General features: G+C 36.5%; 1 protein-coding gene and 1 long non-coding RNA gene across 2 annotated transcripts in view; both read right to left on the bottom strand.

Moving 5' to 3' along the window:
• LOC138241881 (uncharacterized) lies at positions 1-27,961 on the bottom strand. The gene is made up of 3 exons (XR_011191156.1): positions 27,908-27,961; positions 27,086-27,152; positions 1-392 (listed from the first exon to the last, which is right to left on the bottom strand). It is a non-coding gene; the product is annotated as an uncharacterized lncRNA (long non-coding RNA).
• kctd16b (potassium channel tetramerization domain containing 16b) overlaps positions 1-27,976 on the bottom strand; it is a 123,163-nt gene that overhangs the window by 19,617 nt on the left and 75,570 nt on the right. The gene's annotated exons all lie outside the window — the stretch shown is intronic.

Genomic DNA, 27,976 nt, shown 5'->3' on the forward strand with positions numbered 1-27,976 from the left:
AATAGCTGCCAATTTAAGTGACTTAGATTTGGACAGATCAATATTGTCTTTTACTGAAGTAGTTTCAATACTTCACTTACACTTAAATTAAAAAGCTGCTAAAATATACAAGGTACTGCAATCTAGCAATCAGTGACTTCTTTATACACAAGTTAGTTTTTAATATTGTTCTATTACAGAGGTAGTGTATAAGAAACCTAGAAACAGATCTGAAAATAAAGCTTGCCAAAAACAATATAAAATATAAATTGCATGTGATCAAACGTAATACAATGCCACATACTGCATACAATTCTTCAAGCTGTCACATTGAGAACATTCTGTAGTCATATGGGACTGGTCAACAAGGAAGGAGGCAGCTGCCTATATCTCTCTCCAGACTGCGCAGTTGTCTGTGAATAGAAAAAGCATCTTTTTTAATCAGCAATAAGAATTAATTATATTGTTACCCATTTCCATGGTGTCACAGAGGTGTCATTATCAGCAGAACTTAAATTACTAAAACGAAGGATCACCTGGGTCCAAGAAAAAACATCTCCTATCCTGAACTGATTTCTAACTAGAAAAGAAAATGTTGTCAATGGTACTTATGAATAGCATCAGTTGGACACTGTTGTAGTAAAGCTGTTTCTCTCTGCCTCCCTCCCCCCATACAATGTGCTAAGATATACAGTACAGGGGGAAAATAGAATAAAATGAATAAAATATAGAATATAGAAAAATATACAATGTGGCCTCTAGATTTTGTGCCCTTGAAGTACTAGATATTCGCTCAATGATGCAACTAGGCTTCCAAGACAGATTGACAGGAGGAAGCCTCTTGTTCTACAGTCGTCAGGGAATTTGGGTGAATGCTTGGCATATATTAAGTTTTCATTGACCTCTGTGAATGTTGTTAAAGAAATGTTTCGACATGACCAAAATCGCCTGTCGTGAGCCAATCAAATTTACACTATGGAAATTTTTCTTATATTTTACATATATATGGTATGTATCGTGGTGTGTATGTATAGTAGACTAACAAATCTTCACATGGCATTAAAATCCTATTTCCACCAGTGAATGAGGCTGACTGGTAGTACACTTTGACAGTTGTATTGTATTTCAGCTATTTGAACGATTTAAATTTTAGAAGTGTCAGAGGAGTAGTCACAGAACATTAATTCAATAAACCAAGTTGTTCCTGGTCTACAAGATGTCATCAACCAGTCAAAAGTCAAATAACATGGTGCTCAGAGTGCATTTTGTGGTTGACATGTAAGTTTCTTGAAAAGAAAATGTCATATTCTTGTTGTTAATTAAAAATATAGCCATCCCTGGAAGCATGTCACTCTTACACTGTAAATCTCTCCATAGTTTACCTATAAAGTCACGTATTCTATATAAGATCTTGTTACTGACTTTTAAGACTTTAAATAATCAGGCTCCATCATAAATCTGTAAACTCCATGTTACACTCCTTAACATAGGCTCCTTTAATTGAGGCTGGTCCTTTTGCTCACTGTACCTGGGACTAAATCTCAGACATTTAGTGACTGTGCTTTTTCTGTCATTACTCCATTGTTATGAAATGCCCTTCCTCCGACTCTTCAAGAGACAAATTCTTTAATTCTCCTCAAATTTAAACTTAAAACTCGCCATTTTACAAGGGTCAATGTTTGATTGCCCTACAGTGTATTCTATTATTTTACTATTTATTTTATTTTTTGTCTTTCTTTATCACTGCATTATCCTATGAAAACATATAATCCTGTAAACATGTAAACATATAATCCTATGAAAACATATAATGCTGCTTTTCCTTTTAAAAGAATGTTTATATAATTTCCATTCTAAATACTGTACTATGTGATGCTGCAAAGTCTTGGACCCATGAGTCCTCTGTAACACCAAGTGTTTCCTGAAGTTGCAGAAGTGTATTATTTACCAGCCAATATTTGCTGCCTTTTCATTTTTTACATTTCTCCCAAAGGAATTTTACCACTGGGAACAATGCAGAGAAAGAGGTTGCTTCATTTCCACTATTCATCTTCAGCTGCAAAATAAACCTGTTACCAGGTGCCTTGTAAAGCAGACTGTGACTTTCATCTGACAACTGAAACAGCTAAATAAATCAATCAGAGCTTGCAAGCACACCAGTAAAACAAACACCACATTCAAAAAACAAAATTATCTATTTATCTGTGAAGCCATTTAAACAATGAAAAAAACACATACTGTACACTCAAGAAGGCTACATTTTTTTGCACCTAGCTCAAAAAAGACAGGAAGTCATGAGGCCCATTTGCTCATTTCCTTTTTGGTAGTTAATCGATCTGAGGATCTCTTTCAACTATTTATTGAAAGAAGCAATATAATCCACCTTGACATTAGGCTGGGTAGCTTTTTCCAGACACTCATAACCCTTTAAAGGTAAGATACTGCCTCCTGTTATTGTTTGTACTGTAAAATAATGTCCCTGTACAATACATTACATGTCTTTCCTTTGGGTTGTACTACACTGTTGAAGTCCATAGTTAATGCAATTGTTAGATGTTCAGGAGTGAGTCAAATTGCAATCTTGTACTTCCACTGTCTTACTGTATGTATACCATACATAGCCTTCACCTTAAGGCCAGGACTGTCATTTTCTCAGCCAGGAGAGACAACAGCAAATGCTAGACTATTAAATGCTCTATCCCTTTATATTTGTTGTCTTGTTGCATTAATTAGAAATTGACCAAAGTACTGAAATACCTTTGAGGATTTGGAAACTTGAATCAGATCCCTTCAGTCTTATCTGTTAAGGTTAAAACAATTGAGTTCTTTTAGCCTGAGATTATAGGACATTCCTTTGAGAATGGAAATTGTCTGGTTGTTCTCCTTTAGACTGATTCCACAGCATCAATATATTTTTATTAATGATGACCAGAGCAGAAGACAATATTCTATATGCAGTCTGAGACTAGACTAATACTAATCTCGGATGCTAGAGTTGCTCAATTATAACACTGATTTAAATTTTACACTTTAAACTATAGATTACAACATTGTATTTGCCATTTTAGTGTTTTCCCACATTTTGTACTTCTAGTCACTTAAAATAGTGCAAGCAGATAATATTCTAGACCTGAGTCTGATATTATGCATTACATTTAATTAAATGTTTGACCTTTTCAGTATTGGACACTTTTGTCCAATTAAACCCACCTGGAATTTATAAAATGTATGTCTTTTTAATCAAAGCTCTTTTTTAACATCTTGCACTGGAATTAAGCCATTGGAGGCCTTATGCAGCAGGCAATTTCTGCTTTCCTGTATTCATCTCGAACAGGAAAATGAGACTGTTACCAGGTGTCTAGGAACTGTATATAATTAATACAGTATGTACTAAAGCAGTGGAAATATTTCTATGAAGCTTATTTATACTATGAATAGACCACTGGTAAATAGAGAACATTTTATACATATTACAGTATACTGTACTGTATATCATAAGAAAGCATAGCCTGCTTACTTATAGAAATTCAGCTGTTTCACAGGCAAAAAGATCTATTATGATTAACAACAGAGAAATAGGAAAATTGTAAAGCTACAGTATGCATCATCCTCATTTTCTAAAAGCACTAAAAAATGAACATATGAAATAAATGATGCCTATTCAATTCATCAACGTAGATTGTTATTGAGATACAATCTGAAGCATGCTCTCAATGCTGAAAAGAGGAATGGCTGCTCATTTCAGGAATCCTCCTGTGTTGTCATGTCTAAAAATAGCACCAATTGCTTAAAAAGGCACATTTTCTTTGGCCATTCATTTTCTCAAGAAGTGCTCAACAAAAGCTCTTGCAACAATGAACATCTACTGCAGATAATAAAGATATATTTCTACTTCAGACCACACACTGTTGTTCTATATCTTTAGTCAGTTTACTTCAGTTTTTACCCTTATTTATGTTTATTAGACAAATCAGCAGTGCAGAAAAATAAAAAAAACATCCCAGTTTAGAAGTAAAAGAGTGGAAGAAAGAAATAACGGTTGCCAAAGATGAAAGTCAACATTCATATTTTTCATTCAGCTGTTTCAGTATCGGCTGCTCTCATTATTATACTGATTCTCTAATGAAAAGCATCACTCGGGGTGGCTGGATTTGATCAAATCATTAAAAAAAATGGGTATTTAACAAAATAACAGACCATGTGAACAGAAATATTATTCTAAGAATTATAATATATTTTCAGTGTTTGTAAATGAAACTTTACCAAATTAGTAGTGGGTACAATCTCTGTGAGCATAATGAATAAATTTGCTAGTTTTGACACATAGACTTGATCAGCCTTTGGATGCATTGCTCTGGGCTGTTCCGCCACTGTTTGCCTGCAGTTGCAAACAGCTGGCAGTTTTGGTTGCTCTCAGTTGTCAACCAGTTATTGGTATTGGTGAGTTGGTCCCACAGATGTTTTGCCAGACTCGGATCAGAAGAAATAGCTGGCCACTAGATCTTAACTTTTGTGTTGTTGATGCTATTGTAATCAGACACTGTGTGGTATTGCATTGTCCTGCTAGAAAACTGACTTTTGAGCATAAGGAAGGTTACAACTGAGAGAAATCCATTTGTCCCTTTTAATTATTTTGGTTGCTAGTAGCTAGTTGATCCAAGGAGCTCATCCAGTCATTTCTTGAAAGAAGCTAGGGTATAAGCTTTGACAACTTGGCTTGGTAGCGTGTTCCAGACTCCCACAGCCATCTGTCTAAAATAGTGCCTCCTGTTCTCAGTTTTAAATTCACGTCCCTGTTGTTACCATTTCTGTCCCTGGTTCATGTTTCACTGTTGATTCTGAAGAAGTCTTTTGGGTTGGCTTTGTCAGTGCATTTGGGGATTTTGAAAGCATGATTCAGGTTCTGTCATAATCTTCTCTGTTGAAAACTATAAAGATTCCCTTTTCCTAGCCTGTCATATTTGCAGCCCTGCAATGTGCATTATATAATTTAACATACAATTATTTGCTTAAAAATAACAGTTTTAACTATATATAGCATAACATTATCTTTGGCTTTCTTATCGCTACTCCACATTGACTAGAAGACAAAATTGACTTGTCAATATAAAGATCTAAGTCTTTTTCATAGATAGTTTTTCTGGTCTCCATGTTACCCATCCTATAACCATAGCTTTCTGCTACCTGCATGTTGCACTATTCACCAGTTTTCAATTCAAATGTATGTATTACTCTGAATACGTACTGCTACACTTTAACCTTGTTGACTGTTTAACTACCCCCTGAAATCTGCAATGCAGATGATTCTTAAGTTCTAAGGACCATTTTCATAACCTACATGTGACATAAGGAACACACATTGGTCGCTAATAACATTGTTTTGTCTTCCTTTTAACAGATAGATTTACATTACATTAGTACATTTTGTCAATAGGTATTACCCCTCTATAGAGTAACCATTGGAAGAATATTGTTAATCGTCTATGAATATCATGACTTGTTTTTTTAAGTATAATTGGTAGAATGCAATTAGGCCTTTGAGATTTGGTTAGCTTCAGCACTTCAAATAACTGGAACACTTCCTCCTCTTCTAAGCTAATGCTACTGTATATAATGTGGAACTCTGTGCTCAGCCTGAGGCTTATTGTCAATTACTTCCTTTGTAAACATCTGAGTGAAATATTCATTTGAAGCATTATCCATTTCCTTTTCATCATCTAGATGTTTCCCATTATCCCAGATACATTTAACTTCATTCTTTCCTGTTTGTTTTTGCTAATGTAAAACTGAAACCAACTCTTGTTATTCATTTTGGTGGTTCTGGGTTGGTGTAGTGATTTTCTGCCTTCCAGGATGTGGTCTCTCCCTCTCCGAGCTGGTTTTCTGGACTGGTCTGCTGATTGTTGAAGCAGAACATTTCAATTTCAATCAACTTCTCTCACAGACATGCTGCCTTCAATGAACGCTGATAGCAGCCAGGATATCTTCATTAGTTAGGTGGTGTACACTATGGTCAGTTTTCTGTTTCTAAAGTTAACATCATTTCATTTTGATTAGCTATTAACAGTATACACAGTAAGTTTTGACTATCCTAAACAACTACTGTATACCAACCAAGAAATCAACAAATCTATCTGGTACTTATTTAAAATGTAAATAAATCTGTGATTATTTACTGTGGTGGCTTTAATTACTGATTTAAATGTATTTTAAGTGCCCATATAATATTGTATATATATAATATTATAATATTTCAAAGCTTTTATTAACATTTATACATGCCAAAGACAGTGCTTAAAACTATCACTTTATTAGTATGCTTATACTGCATGTTTTAAAACTGATACTTTGGATACTGAATACATATTTTTGGCATCATTTTGATTAATTCATCTTCAAGACTGACTGATACACACAAGTGAATTTGTTACAATAACCATTAGACAGGTGATTGGACACAGGTGATAAGATTGTTTAGCCTGTTGATTGTCAAGCCTTGAGGAAATAAAGAAAAGCACAGAAAAGGACCATTATTAAATACTGTATAATGCTGACGCAGCTACCCACCTGAACTACTTCAGCCTACATCTGCTGTGACCCACTATGCCTTCCTCCAATTTCTTTCTAGAACTCTTCGTCATTCCTTTTCTTCCTCCCTGGGTCACTTGCCCTCCTCTCTTACTAAACCAGCATTCCATTTCTTCACAGCGATCTGTTCCAAGACCAGGCTTTCTAACCACCTTCTATTCCTTTACCGACGTCATTGACATAATATCATTCCTAAAGGATTTTGCCTGAAATTTAACACTGACTCTGATATCACCCAGAGTAACACTCAGAGCGGTCTACAACAATTTTCTAGGAAACTAATGCTTTCTACTATTTTCACCCTCAAAAAACAGATTTTCCTTTCCAACAACAGCATCAAAGAAGCTAAGGAATTTCTATGGCTGACAGCTCCATATCATCTTCTTTTTATAACTAACCTCATTAGATCTCTCAACTCCAAACTCTACCAGTTTCTCACTACAGAGAAGGTAAAAACTCATCTTCTACAGAAGAAAACCATCAACACCCCTACCACCTCCACCAAACCTAACCTTGTTGTCACTATACCTTCTGACCTTTCACAGGATGAGCGATCCCTCTTCAGCAAAGGCCTCAGTTTTGTACCAGTTCTCAGGAAGCTGGACATCCCACAAACCCATGTCGACCTCAACCGCTTTTACCGCAGGATCCGTCTCAGAGCACATTTTGCTGACAATTCCTCTTCACAGGCAGCTGACAACAATCCGAGTATTGATGTCATTAACAATATTAATCTTAAACAGAGCTGTTGGACTCCCCCCTCTGGCCATTTTCCACCAGTCGATTATTTTATTAACCAATGCACTAATCAAGCTCCCAAGACACTCTCTATACCCAGTAAACACAGGTCTAACCTCACCCAAGGAGAAATTCAGGTGCTCAAGTTTCTCCGAAACAGAGATGATATCGTCATCAAACCAGCGGACTAAGGAGCCTCAGTTGTGGTGTGGTGTAAGAACCTACATATTTTTGAAGCTCCTAGACAACTAACTGACACTTCTGCCTACCTTTCTCTCCGATGGGACCCTACCACTGACTACCAAAAGGAAGTGGTATCCAGCATCTCCCTTCTTATCAGCAGTAAGGAGCTTCCCCAGGAGCCGAACCGGCTCATCATTGAACATTTTACCTCCTCCCCAAAATCCACAAACCGAACACCCCTGGATGCCCCACTGTATCAGCATGCAACTGTCCAATTACTTACATCTCGGCATTTCTCGACAGCCTTATGAGACTGCTGGTGAAGTTCTTCCCTCATTCATCTGGGACACCAACCATGCTCTCCTTTTTAATGATTTCCAATTTCAGGGCCCCGAATACTACATTTTTACCATGGACATCACATCTCTTAACACCATGATTCCCCATAATGACGGTCTTACAGCCCTCAAGCACATGTTGGACAAATGCACAGTGCTTAATCCACCCACCCACACCCTGGTACGCCTTGCAGAATTGGTTCTCCCACTGAATGTATTCTCATTCAATAACCATTTTTATCAACAGGTTAGTGGAGTTGCCATGGGCACCAGAATGGGACCCAGCTATGCCAATATTTATGTTGACTGGGTAGAAGAACGCTTCTTTGCTTCCTACACTGGCTTTGTCCCTGACCTCTGCAAGCAATACATTGATGACTGCATCGGTGCCGCCACATGCTCTAATGACCAGCTTGAGTACTTTCTGCATCACTTCACTAACTTCCACCCATCCCTCAAATATACAGTTAACATTCAGTATCTTCCACTACTCTTCTGTTTCTAGACATCAACTTCTCCATTAACTACCCCCGACTCTCTACTTCAGTCTAATACAAACACACCAATTCACACAACTATCTCACAACTATAACAACTATAGCTCATTTCACCCCAAATAATCTAAAAACTCTCTCCCTTTTTTATAGTTCTTTCGGCTACGATGACTTTGCAGCTACGACATCAATTTCCAGAACCAAGCCCTCAAAATGCATTATTTTTTCATCAACAGAGGATGCCCTAGCAGTGTTATTGACAGGGCCCGTGCCCAAGCCAAAAACCCCCCTTGGAACATCAACTCAGTCAGGAACTCCTGCTATAACAACTGCATTCCTTTGGTGCTTCCCTACCACCCCAACACACTTCCTATCCCCAGGACTATTAATGACAACTTTCCCATCCTACAAGATGATCCCTCCATTGGGGCCCTCTTTTCTTACCACCCCATCATCTCATATCGCCAACCACCTAATCTGCTTAACCTTCTTGTTCACAGCTCCCTTGACCGTCCTCAGCAACCATCCACCCCAGGCACTTTCCCTTGCAACAGAGCTTGCGGTATCACCTGCAAGTACTCTCACACCACACTCATTCGAGGCCCTTCAGGACAATTCCAGATCACTCAGATGACATCTTGTACCTCCAGCAACCTTATTTACTGTATCTCTTGCAGTAAATGCCCAGCCATCTGCATTGGGAAAACAGTAAGGAGACTCAGAGACCGCTTCAGAGAACATGTAAGGGCTGTGAAGATTAAAGATTTCTCCAAGCCTATTGTTTCTCAATGACCATGATCACACTAATCTCTCTGTCTGTCTTCTTCTTGGTTTTCCTAATCCTACATCAGAAATACTACTTAAACTAAAATTATCCTGCAGCTAGGATCACACCTTCCCCCTTCTCTCATCAACAGACTAATTTTCTTCTAAATTCTCTCTGTTCATTGTACAGTAGGTTTCGTTTCACACCTTTCTACACCTATCCTGACTTCACACTACCTGATTGGCCACTCTTTCTGTCCCCTGCTCCCGCCACCCGCTCCTCCTCTCTCCCAGCTTTTGTTCTCCTATGCTACATTACCTTTGCTTACTGCCTTATCTTTCTCACACCTGAAGAAGGCTCCATGGCCGAAACATTGTGTTTTCTTTCTTCTCTTTTCAGCATGTAATAAACCTACAGTATTGTTCCTTTGCAGCCTACGCATGCTGACACACCAACCCACCATTATTAAATATGACTTATAATAAATATGAGTAACATCAGGTAAATATTACTTATGCACCATGGCATGTTGGAGGGAGACCATCTCTTCCTCTCTGGGTAGTTCACACCCATGAAATTGAACTAGAGTTCAATTAGAGAGTTTAACCTACAGTGATTCGATGCTGTTGTCTTCTACTTCACTGACATTATTCCACTGTCAAGTAAATGTGCCATTGAGTAGATTATTGCCATTTAAAAGATGTTTTGTTCTGTTTTGTCAGCAAGCCATCAACTGCCAAGTAAATGTCCACATTGATGTTTCTTCTTTTATTTCCCTTTCTTCAGAAAACAGACTTTAGGCCTCAGAGGAGGTCCGATAACAAGAGAAGCTAAGTTTCTCCTGCAGAAAATATACAAAAAAGTATGCAAAAAAATCATTTTATTCATGAGACTGCTGACTTCTTGTCAGTCGATAGCTGGTCACTTGGGAAAATAGGGATAAATGACTTGTTCTGACATTTGCTTTCTGATATGTTACAGGCTTGACCTTCTAACAAAGGCTTAGACTGAATGCTCCAGGGACTTTTTGAAAATGTAAACATGCCTTATTTATGTTCCTTTAATATTTGTCCTGAAGTATTACTCCATTAAATGTCAAAATGGAAGATTTTTTGTATTTTTCTGCCTGCTTTATAGCATCACTAGCCAATGAGAAACAGCCATGTTGAGAGGTCATCGCAGCTTAAAACATAAACAGCTATTTTGTGTTGCAGTCAGACCCCATCGATCAAAATAATATCAAAACTCAAAAAATGGAAGAACAAAAGTTGCTGTTAACAAAGGAAAAAAGCAATTAAGACCTTTTTGAAGATTTTCACGTGAGTGAAAAATTAGGAAGCACATTTATGTACAGACAATAAATCATGTCATTACCAGTCATCCTGCTTTGACTAAATATAGCCATGCAGGCCTTCTGCAGTGTTATCAGCAGTAAAGCAGTGAGCTTTATCTTGTTAGGCAGCCTGTATTCACTTTTCATCTGTGACAGGAACATGAAAGGGTGGATATTCCATGTTCTATTTGCATGCTAAACAACACCCGCTTACTTCATTAGGCCTCGCAAGTGATCCTATAACCCAAGCACATTAAATGAAGGTGGTAACCTCAAGATTATCTGCAGGCTCTGTGAAATAATCGTGTCATCTCACAATGATTACAAACTGCCCCTTGGCCCATTATTATATTGCATGATTTTAGTAAAACTCATGATGAATGCTTAAATCAGGGTTCTGTAACAGGCAACGAGGACGTCTCATCACTGGGTAAAAATCTGCTTTCAATGTGATCCAGACTGATGAGGACAGACTTGTCTTTCTGTCACTGAACAAACCTCCTCTTAGTAATGTACAGTACTAGGCCTCTGGGAGCAACAAGAACTGTTTGAACAGTATATGTTCAAGGTTTGACATGTTGCTGCCCCTTTTTATTTCATTCTTCTGGCCATTCTTCTCATTTTTGGGATTGTCCTGCTCTTTCAGCCCATTTTTAAGCAAGACTGTATTATAATGATTGTCCTGACCAGGGAAGATGATATCTGTCTGTCTCTCTTGGGCTCCTTAGAACAAACAGACATTATATGACTCTGAGAGAGTCCATTCATTTGATGGTACAAGCCGGCAAATATCCATAAAATAATCCAATATTTGTAAAAGTATTGATGGACCCTAAGTTTCTATTTCACTCTAGCTCATTATTTGTTCATTAGATTATTTTTCAGCATTCTGCATAAGTAATTAGTGGACCCAGATTAAGTCTAGATATTGCAAACCTGAGATACCCATGATTATCCTCTTGCAGTGAATGTATACAGAACATTCATGAGTTATTTATAGCAAATCATAGTCTCCAATCTGTTTGTTTAAGAGCTAACTTTTCAGTGATGCCTTATTTTTAGTTTCTCTGACTGGTGTTTAGATAACAGTTTAGAGTTAAATGTGGGAAAACAAGACAAAAGTTATGTATACACATATAAGATAAAAAAGATAAAAGAAAAACACAAGTAGTTATCATATACAAAAGGAAAAAGAAGACCTTTATAAAACTTTTGTTCTGTATTGAGATTTTTTCAAGTGTCTTGGCACAATTATATCAGGCATTCAGTTTGAAGGTAATAAACTCATGTTATCTGAAGAAGGGCAAAACATAAAGTTGGATGTAATTAAGGATAAACTCCTTTTAGCTTCTCCTTTCTGCAAGACACAAAACACCTAATTTAATGTTGTAGTCAGAATTAAGGCACCTTGTGTGGTTAATAGATATAACCTGTGGGTCTCCTTAATTGTATCCAATGAGTCTGGTGTCATAGCGATTTCCAACTAACCAGGTGCATATCATATAAGCAGCTGTGGGATGTGCTTCAGTATGCAGGAATTTTAAAGTAATCCTGGAGATTAACATGGCTCTAACCCAACACCTGCTCACCTTATAATCACAATCCAGGGAAAAAAGAATCATAGCCAACTACTACAAAAGCAAGCAGAATGCAAATGCAAATGAATATGGGAACTCAATCCTTAACATTTAATAACATTTATCCCACAGTAATTTTATTTAACTAAATTAATGCATTTATCATGCATATACTGCATTGTACATATAGATTATTAACTATGTGGAATACAGGTTTAAAATAATCAGTACAAAAATTCTTGAAAAGTGAAAAAAGAACCATTGTTATATATTACCATTGTGGGATTGGATCCATCCAACATCATGGAGACTGTACAGAAACTTGATGCATATACTGTTTTCATCACCAGATTGTGGAGATCCAGAAAAAAACGGTTTTGTCCTGAGCAACCAGTTATTATTTTTCTGATAGATTGCTCACCAGCCTGCAATATGTTATCCCCTTCAGTAATACCATTTCTAACTACCCTTTAAATTATACGTTTTACCTCTGTGTTTAGTAGATGCTACTGCACTACAGCCATGTTGATTAGCAGCTCCAAGCTGTGATTTATTGTTTGTGGGCTCCTGTTGAGAATGACTTAATTGGCATTCTATACTTTTAGCTGCAGTCCTTGAGATGGAGTGTGTAATGGGGGGAAAAATGATGAGACACAGGAGGTTTGGTGGTAAATCTTTTGTCCCTTGAACTACAGGATCAGTTAAAATTCTTGATGTCAGAAGAAATACAAGGCTTCACCAAATGAAACAGGGTAAAAGGAGTTTAAAAGCTGCTGGCTACAGAGCTACTGTGTGTGTTGCTTCTACATCTGTTTAGTAATAATCACATTGCTCAATTACTATGCAACAGAACTTATTAATGACATCTTAGAAACTAAATCCTCAATGATCCACTACAACTTGGCGTGCTACTGATATCTGCATGGTTATATGTGACACCCAGTCAAGGCAATACAGTAAATATAAATATGCACAGTAGGAATATGTGTGGAATGTCTTTATGATTGAAACTAGTTTATCCAGATATCCAAATATCTGTGCTGATGTTAACATTTTAAAAATATTAATGTGATACTGTATGTCCCATAAATTCTAAATACATGTCAGGCAACATGGATCAGCATGCAAATTCTTGGACAAAATCTTAATTCCAGGTATATTACATAAACAAATCCAGATAGGTTTTCTCTCCTGAGGGCACTCAACATACTGATATGATCCTTCATTGATACTTATATTCAGAAGTGCAAAGATAAGAGCTGCCATTAAAAAGTGATATATATGGTGCTCTATTACTTCAAAAAGACCAACACATGTTTTATATCCTGCAGTCTCAGAGAAAATTATTTGCTTCCTTAACCAAGAAAATATACTGTACCAGAATAGCCCGAATAGCCGAGAAAAAGTTAGAAATTGAAAAAAAGAGCCTCTAACAAGAAAATCGAAGAAAAAAAAAACAGTACAGTATCTTCCAAAGCTTTGTTTACAGTATGTTTAGCTCAAAACAGTGTCTTGTATGCCTCTGAAATGTTAGGGAAAACTATTAGTCTAAAATAGTGTACTTACAGAAATTAATTTGCTTGCATCTGGTTTCAGTATCATAAGCTATTAACAAACATTTTAAATTTACCCAAAAACCTTGATTATCCTTGCCTTTTCATTTCTCTTTTACATTATGTTAATTGGAAAAAACTAGTTTACACTGTATTATGTTAAGAAAACGTGTACTGTATTTAAGATTTTCTGGAAGTACATATTTTTGAATAAAACAAATCATAACAAGGCCACATTAGTGCTCACATGGGTGGAAACACTCTATAATTGAGTCTGCTCTAGTTACCCAAGCCAGTCTTGTGGAATCTTTCTTCTTTTAATCCTGTACCTCAGAATAAAGGCTCTGAGATTTTCCTACATACTGTAGCTCAGGTGATTGCAGTACCTTTAATCCCTCATACATGGAACAATTTGGAAAGTTAAGACAGCTAAATTCCACTTGTATACACTTAAAATAATTAAAAATAACTTAATGATAACAAAAAATTTAATCTCTAGTGCCTTTCTTGGCACAGTGTTTAACTTCATTTGGTTTTGGCACATTGCTTAGCTTTTCACTGATTGCGTTATCTTGCTTCTCAGGTCCTCAATAATTGTATGCTGCTGCTAGCATAACATTTTAGGAAGCTGATAGCGATGATGATGATGAGTCGGGTATGTAGAGTATGTTGCATGCTGGCAAATTAAATGCTTCCTTAACAAACTACAATTTTTATCAGAACAACAAAAAACATTGCTAACACTGTACTACTGTACATTTCTGTAAGAACAGCAAGATACATTTACCTGAACAGTGGTAGTGTGGGTTGTAATATGCTATTTTCTTCTACTAGAATAAAAAAAAACATATTGTTTTGTGATTTATGGTGACTACATTATGGTGGCTAAGCATGAAAAGAATTCCGTGTTTCAGGACCAGATTGAAAGGAGAAGCACTGCTCTCTGTTCCCATGCACAAAATACATCTCTGACTGAAATCAAAGACCTTTTTAACTTAACGTAACTCATAGTGTCAGAAATGAGCTTGCTCATTTGGCGAGGCGTAACACTTGCTTATTGACCCCAGGATTTAGATCATCTGGCTGTGGCTACATGCGGAAGACCAATGCAAGAACAGTCAATTTACTTACTGCTTGGGAACACAATAGCCTGCCAATACGCCCAGGATATGTCTCCACACATGAAAAAATGAGCTTCAAATAATCGAAATGCAAAATGACATCTCAAACACTGAAGGAAAGAAAACTGCAGTGTTTCACAACAATGAAATCATTTTTACTATTTTTTTTGCTTAATTCTTCTGCCTGTAGTGGATGCTGAGCCTTCCATTATGCACTAAAGTGAATGCTGCTGTGCTTTCCATTATACTTTAGGAAATAATTACTAAAAGAACATATCGTATCCCTGGCAAAATAAAAGCCCTTTTACCCAAGATGTCAACAAAGGGGGTGGTACGTTTAATTCACTGCAGGGCTAAGAGGGATAATTGCCATGAATAAGCAGGGGTATAATGAGGAAACAAGCCAATTTTTCCCTTTTCTGTGTGAGCTCAAGGCGTTTTTCTTATTAAAAATTGCATACATGGAGATTCACAGCTATTTTCAACTACACTGGCAATCTTCTTAATGATCTCAGAGAGGCAAAGCTGGGATTCTCAAAGATAGCAAGCTATTTGCAAACAATTTAGGGCATACAATGTAAAAGGCCATAGGCTGGGTTACTTAGCCAGTAACAATTGGGTTGTTACAGCAGCGCAATCCTCTAACAAAAACAAAGGGCTTTGCTGAATAATTGTCTTTCAGTACCTTCTTGCAAGTGTCACACACTGAATGCTTTGGTGATAGAGGTTTTTGAAAAATGAACCATTTCTGGACAGAGAGTTTATTCTGCAAAGTACTTCATGAGGGACAGGAGCAGGTAATTTTTTTCACTGTTGTGGTTATTTTGTAATTTTATTTTTTTTATTGTGTTTAGCTGTCTGCCTGCTGTCTTTAGGTTAAAATGCATGCAACCCTCACGAAAAAGCCATTTCCATTTCAGATACTGAACAAAAATGGGTGTCACATCTAATATTTCTACTCTTCTTCAGAATGCCAATAAAGAGCATTTGAGATACAATGTTTACTTCCATAGCTTCCTTCACCATCATTAAAAATAACCCATTGCCCTAGGCTTTACATCTCAAATCAAACAAAAAAAAAAACATTACAGCATGACTCAGTGAAATGAGAGATATTATCTTCAAACTAATAAATTCTTGATAGAAGTAAAACTGATCTCTACTGAGGCTGGTCAATCAAGGTAAAGTACGTGTGGCTGTTTTTTCTCTTAAAATATTACAATTATCAAGATCTTAGCATTTTTTTTCACTCCTTTCAAAGGTTTGTGAACAGCCTTCCATCTGACGTTTTATGTGCTTGTTGAAGCATTTATTTAGTAAGGAGTGATGTAAGTTAAATGTCATTCACCATTTTATAAAAGAAATAGTAACAAAAATATTCTGCACTGCTTAGCGAGGCACGCTGGAGGGCCTGACCTTTTTCATTCAAATTCATGTCATGTTTTGCGGATGGAATTAATATTCTTATGCAATATGCTTTTTTTATTCATTTGTGGCACTTAGCTTGTAGCATAGATGTCCCTCACAAAAAAGGTCTATGGTAAATAGTATACTGTAATGGAGCAGATGGATCTGGAGTGTAGCCATGGGAGGAGAATGCTTGAAAGTGGCGCGGGACTACTCGAGAGACCAAGAGAGAGGAATGGGTCACCATTCCCAATCCTCATGAGAGTAGAAGAGTTTTTAATGATTCGTCCTATAGAATCAGGAGTCATTGAACATGAAGCTGGATTAACGAAAACCAGCCAGTGCTTTATCTTACTCTAAGTCACATACAACCACATAATGACACAATAGTGCTGCCAATCCCTTAATACTAACTCCACTCTACGGTATGCCAATGAACCCAAAACACAACAAAGACTATAATATTACTTAGTTCAAAGAGAAGTGGGTCTAATCTGACAGTCAGGCTAGATCAGTAAAGTTGCTTAGTGGTAACTTGAGTGGTATTTTGTACTAAGGTAAAAATGTCTGTGAAAGACAAAAATGAAACAGTCTATAGATTCTGAAGCTATTAAAGAACATATTTTTACTTCTGACTGCAGCTGTGTCAGGGGCACAAGTATTGCATGTATAATACCTGTCCCTGGCCAAACAGGACCAGCCAATTAAATCAGGGTTATAGGAAAAAGGGAAAAAGCGAGGGTTGAGGACCAAACCAAGAAGGGAAGGTCTGACAATCTGGGTTAGTGTGACATCAGCTGATGATCTACTTTCTCAAGTTCAGGGAAAAGACGGTTTTCTGTACATTTGTCCTCCTGTCCACACAGTTCTAGTAGGAAGATCTGCTACATGTAATGAAGTTCAGACCTTTTCTGTAAAAGAAATCCTTCTCCTTTTTGTGAGTTGAAGGTGCTCCAGGAGACTGCCTGTTTCTGTTCCTTCTGTGACTGTTGCTCTTATCTAACAAATGGTCTTTATGCCTGCTAGAGGGGATGTGGTTTTGTCCTTTGTCAGTCAGTCTCAATTTTTTCTTTATATTGAGGTTGTGATGCTGGCAAGGTTCCTTGAAAACAATTCTTGGTACCCTAAAGCAAGTTGAAAATTGCAGTTGCTAATTGGATAATAATAACCTCTGTTAGGTTTACACATTATTTTATCATGAGCCCATAAAAGATTCAAATTACATTGGAAGTCTTTACTGGGGAGTGAAGTTAGTTACCATTGGTTTACTGGAGGCGACACATTAGATTCAAAGTGCAGCAAATCTTAACAGTACTTTGGAAGCATCTTAACAAAAGTGACATGAAATCACAGGACATTCAGTAAATTCAGTAATGCTGGGTTTTGCAGGCAGTGCATACACTCTACACCTTTAGAATATCCCTTTGTTCTTTCGGTTGTTCTTCCTACTTTTGACTTTATTGACTGAGCTCTTTAAGGATGAACATCCTTTAGTACAGAATCATAGCAAATGCCATGTCTTACAGCCTACTAAAAGTTATATTTTCTTAAGTCCGTTCTGGATATTCTAACTAAAGTACAATTAGAAGTTTTGGTTTAAAACATGTAGTGTATCTGACAAAGTATTTGCTAATGGTATACTCAATCTAGGTGATCTAATGCATGTTTCTTCTTTACATTAAGCTTCTTGATGCCCATCAGTTGCTCGGAGTCATTTAAAATTGAACGGACCCTGGTCGGCTAGGTCCTGCCATGGCAACACTCAGCCAATTGTAATTCACTGCTTGGGGAATTCTGGTCTCCGGCAGCTAATGGTGTGGGCAGGCAACACCAGGACCTTTAGGATCAGCCTGTATTCTGACTGAACACGTTAACTGTGAAAGCTACTCAGAAGATCCCATTACAAGTTTTTAATCATACTAGTTACCTTACTGTATGTTACAATTAGTCTCTATGCATATTAAATCACTAACATTTTAAAATACTGTGGACGATCATCTGATATTTCCGTCTGAAAAAACAACTAATGTTAATAATGAATCTAACAGGGGTTGTTAAGAACAAAACAGGTGTTAAAAATGTTTGAGTGGGTAGCTTCATCTGGGTGCATTGGCTGCAAAGGAACAAGTAAAGGTTATGTCCACAGGTTTTAATGTTTTGGGTGTTTTAAGGATTCTAAGATTTTGAAAATGCCTACTCTGAACATTCATTTAGAGACACAATTAAGACAAATGTGCTGTGTAGACTGTGTTTCATCTAACCAGTATAAAATAACTTCTGATCTCTGGAACCAGATCTCTGTAATTTTCGTGTGACCCTCACCCAAGTTAATATGTACTTAAACATGCATAAATATTATCAGTAGCTCTAAAAACAGTCATTTATGATTCAGTCACAGGGGTACAGTGGGTCAACTATGCCAAACTGTCATTCCATAAATAAGTACAGCATTTGTTTTCCAGCTGACTATGTGTAAGGAACTTAAGCTGTTGCCTTTGGCATAGCTTCTGAAAATGTGTGTCCTTTTTCCTTTTATTTATTTATTGTTGATGACTTCAGAAATGGATTCATTTATATGTTTTTTTAAATACAGTAAGTCATCACTGTTCTGCTATTCTGCTGTGCAACATGAAACAAATGTGTGGCCTGTATAAAGGACAATGATGACTCAATCTAGCCGATAGCCTTCAGTCAGAAATGCCCCTATCAAAGAGGTTTTAAGGTGTCTTTAAACAGTGTCTAAAGAACAGGATAATCTTCTTAAATAGTTGAGACAGTAATTAGTTAAATTACATTATTGAGTCTGATTGCAGTGAAACCTAGAAAACCCAGCAGCTCAGGAGACTGTGTCTGAAAGGCAGCGCTAAAGCTGGGGAAGAGGGATACTGTGGAATGTTTATAGTGAAGCCCTATGGGAACAGTGTGCTGACCTGAAGCCCAACTATTGATTCTGTTTATGAATCAATGTAAGAGTGAGAGTGGTATAGTCCTTACCCCCAGTCTGCACAGACTAGATTCAACAAAGCTGGTTCAATATCTTGTCCATACTGTACAAACCTAAATGATAGCAACCTATCATTTTCTTTCAAAACGTCTTGTCCTAAATTCAGCATTGCTTCTCCTATGCACCCATGTTGACCAAAACACCTTTTCCAAGTAACAAAGAAATCAAATTAACTGCACCAAACTAATTTTACCTCTTTTAATGAGAAACAAAATAAGCAAACCAAAAAAAAACAGGAGCATAATGTTTGTACAAGTAACATCTTCACACTGGATGATCTTATAGGATTTGCTGTAAAATTAGGATGCTTATAATTAGAATGCAAATAAAATGTAAAATAGTATAATATATGTACTGTACAACAAAGTTATATGTTGTTGAATTTAAAGCATATTATAATGTATTCTATGATTTAGATGATAGCTTATTTGCAGCTAACAATTCCTTATCCAAAGGTCTTAGCCTTCTGCACTGAGAATGTGACTGTTTTCACAAACAGTTGCTTGTAAAGGGAGCCGTTTATACATGTAAGGCACAACACCCAAACTTCAGAATCCACTTGAGAAGAATCTTGATGTGAATACCTTGAACTGAACCTGAACTCTAGAAATCCCACAAGCTGTAAACTCTTATTTAGTTATTGCCTCTGGCCTTGAGCAACATGAATCTGGTTCTGAAAACAGAACAAAGCAAGTGCAAACACAAAGTTTTTTGTGATCTTGGTGGGTTCTTCATAAAGAAGACAATTGATTGACACAACTCTGTAACTGACAAATGAGAACCACTAATATAGTGTTCCAAGTCAGTGTCACACCAGAAGGGCTTTTAATTGTAATGAAAAGCTATTCTTCACATCACCTGCCTCCTAGATTGACATTTTCAAAGGCAATTCTATAGTTAATTATTACTGCAGGTCTTTGAGACTGAAGAAATACATCTGTTGTGGAGTGGTTTATTAAAAGAGCAGAACCTATTACGATTGAATAAAATGAGCGTCTGTTGTCAATTCTGACTTAATTGTCATTAAACAACACATCCTTAACCAAGAATAAGCCTTTTTAATGTATGCAAAAATTTGAAGATGTTATTACAATCAAAAAACTCACAGGATTTGCCTAGAGGTAGAAGAAAAGTCTTTAAAATCATTAGTTTGCTAATTCTGCCTGGAAATGTTTTATCACTTTAAAAGATTACATTCCTGATTTTACAGCAGCTTGTAGATCAAGTGTTACAGTTTGATTATGCAGTGTTAGCCAAATGGTGATAATGTTTAGCATTTTGTTTTGTTGACAAAATGTTAACATTGTTTCATTTGGCAGAGACTGTAAATAAAAATATGCAATTTCCTTGTCTCCTCTTAGCACATTAGCGAACTGAATGGGATTACTTTTAGAACAAGTAAATCAGCTATTTCCAGATGTCTCATGCAAGCAACAGCTGCATTATTCAAGATAACAAAAAAATACATGTGATTCCCATGATTAACCAACAGGAACATTAAGTGAACAGCATTTTTTATGCAACAGCCCTGCTGGGTCTTTCTAAGATGCTCCAAGCTATTGATTATACTAATGCGGTAAGCCTACTCCCTTCATGAATGAATTATCCCGAACAAAGTAAGAAACTTTATCTGTGCTTCTAAAACAATTGCAAAGACAAATTGCACATCACATGAGCACATAAGAATTTGCCCGTAAGTACTAGATCGATCAACCCTGAGTACGATGAAGAGAGAGAAATACTGTAGGTTTATCTAGGTTGAGGATCAATTTTCATAACACAAGCTTTGTCCAACTAATTTCTGGTTACATACAGAAATACTGCAGAGACTCATCATGTGAAATATGGAAAGCAGTGCAAACAATTCCAGTTAAAACCTAATTATTAGAAAATACCATGCATTTCTTAATGCTGACATTTCAGTTACAGGCTAATTAATTACAGGAACTGTACTTTATTTTTAGGAGAGCACAAAGGAATTGAATATAGATATACTGTATGCAGTATGTTTGTTTCCGTGTACAGTAAGCACTTAATAACTGTCATCACACTCTTATTAAAAGCACAGGATTTTAAATATTGGCGATGGTAGTTGTCCAATTCATCTTAAATAAAGCTATCTTGTTCTGTTCACATAATGTAGATTGTCATGGACAGTGCATTCTTCTTTATTGGAAGGGTTAACAAGAAAAAGATTGTGAGAGGCAAGCTGTGTGACCTCATTAGGGGAGGACATCAAGGCACTGCTTGTCAGGAGAGAGTGATTAGCAACAGACAGCCCCTTGGTGCTCAGGACACTTTTGTCTATATTGTATTTATCACAAAACGCTGTGGGAAAAATGTGTCACCAGCACAGCACAAGGTTTACGAAAGGAAGATAAAAGTCATAGCTCAGCTTCTTTAGAAGCTTCTTGAGTCTAAACATCTTTCTCTGATTTTTGTCTCTATGAGTGCAAATTTATAGCCAAAGCTTATCAAATGTTGGTTGTGAACAAAGTCTTCACTGGTGATCGAAGCAGTGTTTAAAATAATAATGTTGGTGAGTACACAACCCTATGAAACCTGTTCAGTGAGGCAGCGGAGGCTGGTATGAAAAACTATTTGATGTATGATTGCACTACATGAATGGCACCAGGGGCACAGGTTCAGTCATCTAAAGAACGAAAGATTGATGCAGAGCTTTCAAATGGCCTGCCTACTGGAAAAATAGATTTTTTTTTGATAGACAGAATCATAAATGAATTCTTATAAAAAAGTTAAACAATCCATTTGGGTGAAAAAATGTAATCCTCTCAATACAGAGTATGTGAAATGGGATTTTGTAATACTTTGCTTTAAATGAAAGCTTTACTCCTAGATGATTCTTAAATGCATAATTATGTGCTTTATTTGCACTTTGTATAAAGAAATATTGCAATTCAATGGTAGCATTGGCACTGGTATACTGTAGCACACTATCATTATTCCATAAAGCATTGTGCTTAAATAAATACATTTTAAAACTTGTAATCCTAAATAGAGATGCTGGCAAATAATAAAAAGTAGGCATTACCACCTTGTAAGCTGTTCTAATCAGAGCTTTGAAACTAGCTGAGAATGGGCCTGGTTAGTACAAGAGGACCTCTAAAGGAAAATTAGATTGCTACTATACTGTAAGTGCTACTATTAGTGGCCCAGTAGGTGGTACTCTTCCCTTTGAATCAGAATGTCCAAATTAGTGACACAATTTGGAAACGTAATATATCATGTGTGCTTAGGAGATGACATTCTTAATATGTGGCAATAGCCTGTGGTCCTGATTACTTTGTCACGTTTTGATGCCTCAATTACCATGGTACTCATCAGAAGAGTTAATGAGAGTAAGTGAAAGACTAAGAGAAGGTAAAGAATAGTAATATACTGTACATGTAACAGCTCTGTATTATGTAGTACAATAAACATAACTATATAGCATAACTGTAAGTCCAATAAATATTATTGTTAGATGTGATAGATCTACTGCAACAACATAAGAATTCATATTACTAATATTATTATATTATTTACTGTTCATTATACAGTATGCATTAAGATGCTGCGATCAAGTTTTTAAAAATTCTGATCAATATAAGTTTGTTTGGTTTCACCTGTAAGGTGACTTAATTCCAGCTAAATTGTTTTAAAAATAGGCTTTTCAAAACACGGTATTAAGAATAAGAATAATTCATTTAAACTCTATTGAACTTTATACATACAGTATATAGATGGGGAGACATTTTGTCTACCTATGAATTGCAGCACCCACCTAGGTGATATAAAGTCATCATACTGTATATAGTCACCCCTTTACAAAGTCGATCTATTGTAGGAAGTAAAAGTGCTGTACCAATAGAAAGCCATTTCAGAACTCTATGTAGTCCATAGTGAAGTGTAGCCAGGACACTGAGGTGTTAAAAAATGTCCAAAATCTCAGCAGAAAATCATAAATGATGTACAGTGAATGAGAAGAGCAGAAAACTGAAGCCTAAGCCTGCTGCACAGCAGTGTATATCCTTATAGTCGTGTGCATTTGCATAAATCTCTTGAGGAACAAATGCTAATATGCCACAAGATTCACATTGCTGTCATTTGAATTTTCTTACCATTAAAACAGCAACCTAAGGAAACATAACAAAAAATGAAAAGGAAATTAAATATGTTATATTAATACCCCTAGAATGGTAATACTTCTTATCTGTTGAACTTTCATTCAGGGCTATTTTCTTAATATTGTAGAAGACAAGTCTGGGGACTGTACTTTTACCAATTTAATCAACCTGCAGACAGGAACGCCCTGTAATTTCGTTGAAGCACTTCACTAAGAACTGTAATGCTCTGCCACTGATTGGCACCGCGATTCTAGGTTTATGACAGAAAGTAAGACCTTGCTACAGTTTCCATCAACAGAGATCACAGTCACAGCGTACATTACAGTGCAGACCATAATATCAGTGTCCATCAATCAATTTTTAATCAATCTTTTCAAGGTGACATCACCAAAAAACATTTAGATGTACGTTATTTAGCTAACATTTTTGTAAACGGTGATTTAAAGCAATAAACGGCAAATTCTGAATTCAATAGCATGTACCTATAAGGAAGTTACATAAGCCATACATATTCAATCGTAGGACACTTTTCACAATATACTGTATATGTACCATCTGGATTCTTCATTGCTTCATTGCTAAGTATACATAATGTTGTATTTGTGATTAGATAATTATTCTGTTGAATGTGAGGTTGTAGGACTATCAATAGTAGCTGTGCCTTTTTTCTCAGCATGATATCCTATAAGATCTTGTCATCATCCGTCTTAAATTTGCATTTCTGTACTATTGGAAGCCCACATCTAATTTTAAATTCTAGCTGACAGTTCTGGAAATATGGGTTAACAGTAGGTGCATCTTAAGAACTGGTACACACAAATTACAGTCTTGCCTGGAAGCACAGAGAATGCTAGTGTCTACTTCTTAAAAACGAAAAATTGCGTTTTCGTCAATTTACTATAAAATCAGTAATCAAATTTTGTTTATGTTATTGCATGGTCTAATTATGGTTATGGTGTCCAGTTTCCTTATCTTGGTAATCTGTTGTACATAATTTGTGTAACTTAAACTAAATGAAGTAATGTTGTTACCCTTTTTTTGGAACTTAATGTAAAACACAAAATAATCTTTCAGCAGGATGAGTGAATCTTCATGCAGTGACACATCAAAGCTACTGTATGATGAGGTTGAGATAGTACATCAGACAGTTCTACTTGCTGTCCAGCAAAAAATCTTCTTGTAATCATCTGCATCTTTAACAAATGTGGTAGTTACTGTACCTTTAGATCTATATATACTGTATAAAGGCCTTTTTCTCTCCTTTCTCACAGTTTGACAGTTACCTCGGTTGTAACAAAGTTGATTTGAATAAGCAGGATAAAACCAGTTATATTTCAACCAGGATACAGGGTGTCTTTCTCCAAATGCCTGTTCTCAAGTGAATGCATTTTTCATTTGCGTTTCGATGTATAATAGATTTGAAGAAAGACTGCACATCCTCACCCTCAAGGCCCTGCCCTATTAAATCCTTATAAATCAATAGATCTGTGAAGGTATTCCTTTAAAAACTGTGATTTAAATGCAATATTCTCTGCTGGGCAAAGCAGAAGAATCATAGACCATTTAAATCCACTCATACCACAACCACACTTTGTTGTTTACCCAGCTAAAAAGCATTGTGGATGAAATGTTGCATTTTGGTGATGAACAACTGTCAAATGAGCTATTGGGCCAATGGTGAAATTCCTGAAAAGGTCATCCTCATTATGCAAGCTTGCCAGGAGTATGTAATCAAATAAATAAAAAATGTGTGGGTGCCACACCATCACTTTTTCACTGGATTTAAATAGGAATGTGAACAAAATGTTAATAAAACAGAACAGTTTATATGATTGCTCAGTGTTACATTGAACTGTTTGCTCTAGAAGTAGAAAAACAAATGGCAGATTGTGAAGCAAAAGGCATGTATAGTTATTTTTTTGTTTTTAAGAGCCAGATACAGAAAAATGATTATAGTTTTCTGTTCAGAAATACATTGATCATGCATTTATTCCTTTCTGAAATGCATTTCTCGTAAGAATGTTTTTATTTAGTTTTTATTGTAATAGTTTTAAAACTTCAAGGGTGTTTTATTTTATTTCAGCTCTGCCGTATAAGAATTATGAAATTGTTTGTATTTCTGCATTTCAGTCAGATTTCATTGGCTGTATCCCTAGAGGGAAATATAAAGGGTGATTTAGTGATGTCAGTGGTACAGGGTTGGATTTAGTGTTTAATGGTTTTAGGGTTGGCAGTGAAAACATAAATTAGTTTTCGGATTACACAGCATGCTAATTAGCAACAGAGACCATATGGTGCAAAAATTGTATCTGGGATACAATGGGGTTTACCAGTAATACTACAGAATCGTATTTCTTAAAACAATACAAAAAAATAAAATTTTGCGTATAAGCCCATGGAGTTCTGCCAACACATTACAGTATGTCTGCCCCCAAAGAGCTACAGTATTTAAAGAGTAATTCCAAGAAACCTTCTTTCCAAGTTCCAAAGCATCTTCTTTACTTTACCGTACTAGACAGAGCTTTTGTGAACTGATTTAGCCTGAACTACTCTTTTCACCCCACTAGACATATAAGGTTAACTGCTTCTTGGCAGAACGTTTGTCTTGTCTTAGCTGGTCTTGACTGTAGAATTGCTCTCAAAGAAATTAGACACCTGGGCTGTGCACTTCAGATCTCTGTTTCTTTTTCATATGTCTCCATCGCCGAGGTGGAATGTCTATTTGAAAATCCCACAACCCTTAAAAGCAGTTGCTCCCTGTAGTCATACTATTTTAGAGATGAAGTTTTAATTTGTTAAATAAATGCATTTTTTGTCATCTGAGGCAGACATCCCCCTGTTAAAAAACACAGATGCTGTGGGCTTTCCTCTATTTTAAGACTATCTCTGCATACATGGTTGATCCTTTAAAATGTTTTATTGTCTCTTATTCAATAGAGTCCAGACATATTAGGCAATTATGTTCAAAGAACGCTATCATTTGCTAAGTGATGCGCTATGATGACTATGAAGGTGTCAGAAAAAAAATGGGTAAAAAATCCGATGCCCTTAAAACCTATTAAATTATTATGAGAAAATGGTTCAGAAAAACGTCCAAGCATACAATATGTAAGAGGAGCTTTAGATATTGTCAATTTATCAAATGTATTAAAGGCATGTAAATTACTTAAAGGTCAAGGATGTGCCAAGCACTTAATATATCTATAAAATACAAAAAAATGTCAGGTGCATTCATTCAGATTAAAAATAACTTAGAGCCTCTTGAGCCTAGTTAGCAACCTTACACTTGAAGGTTGTAGATTTAATTTTCGGTAATTCAACAGCCTGTAAATCAACTGTAAATCTTTAAGAATGAAAAAATTGAGTCACTAGAATTAAGATATAAGAGTTTAAAAATAAAGCCACCATAAAAAATAAAAAATGCCTGGCAAATTAACAAAGGTAAACTTTTTTAAAGGGTGTTTTGGATAGGTTCCTGGTGGCATTAATAATTTAACTTTTTCCAGCTTGGCATCTGACCATGTTTTACTGAACATGTGCCTTCCACCTGCCGCTAAAAGGAAATTATTAAGAAACTCTTGACTCGGCTGGCTGTTTTCAAACTGCACCTGTCTGCCACCTTCTTCCTCTCCCTTTTGTGGAGCTATACAGCTAGGCAATGTCAGGGTGCTAACCCTGATCAATTTGTGAGCTGCTTTAACATCTTTTCTTCTGAACCCACAACACTAGTGTCAGAGTAAGGAAAACACAGTGACTCAGCCTCATCTCAATATCAGCAAAAGGTTAAAATATCTTGCGACATCTGTGGAGTCCCTTTTGGCTCTGCTGTGACTGATGGCAGTCGGGTGGTAAAAAAACGCTTTATCGAAATACTCACCTGGGTGAGAAAGTGTGGATGCCAATTCTTCTGAATGGGCTGCCAGAAATGTGGTGCCTGAGGGAGGCTAAGGAAAAGCAATGTGGTTGATTAATAATGTTCTTTTGGGACCTTGGTAATGAAGCACAAAGTGATGCACAAATTTATTAAAGGTACATCTAAATTCAACCTACAGTGATGCTAGAAGTTATTTTGAAAATGTTCACAAAGGAGTTGGTATAATTCCAAAATTCCAAAACTGCTCTTGCTACTGCTGCTGCTACGGAAAATAATTAGGAACAATACATATCTGTAATACAGAAGAAAGGAAACACAACGTCACAGCCGAAGAAGGCTCCACAGCCAAAACGTGTTTCCTTTCCTCTCTTTTCAGGATGGAATAAACCTTTACTTAATTAATTGCAGCCTACGCATGCTGACGGAGCTACCTACTTGAACTCCTTCATACCTGTGACCATATTGGGACCATGTTCAGGTGGGTAACTGCGTCAGCATGCGTAGGCTGCAAAAGAACAAGTAATAGGTTTATTCCATGCTGACAAGAGAAGAAAGGAAACAACATTTCGGTGGCGAAGCCTTCTTCAGGTGTGACATTGTGTTTCCTTTCTTCTCTTTTCAGCATGGAATAAACCTATTACTTATTCATACTGTGACCATGTCTGTCTGTCTGAAGATGTAAATTAAAGTAAATGTAAAAACACATAGTAAAGTTCTGTAATCTGCAGTCTTTGTTCTTTTTTGTGGTGTCATTGATACATTTTATATTTTGTACTGTACATCACACAAACATTTTGGAGTTTTCTACTGTAAATATCTCTGCACCAGAGGTTTTGTGTCAGCTGCAGCACTCCAATTCTCCACCAGCCCCCGTCCCTGGCTCCATGGTTCTGA

The sequence above is a fragment of the Lepisosteus oculatus genome, chromosome 11 (genome assembly GCF_040954835.1).
Source record: "Lepisosteus oculatus isolate fLepOcu1 chromosome 11, fLepOcu1.hap2, whole genome shotgun sequence".
Taxonomy (NCBI): Eukaryota; Metazoa; Chordata; class Actinopteri; order Semionotiformes; family Lepisosteidae; genus Lepisosteus; species Lepisosteus oculatus.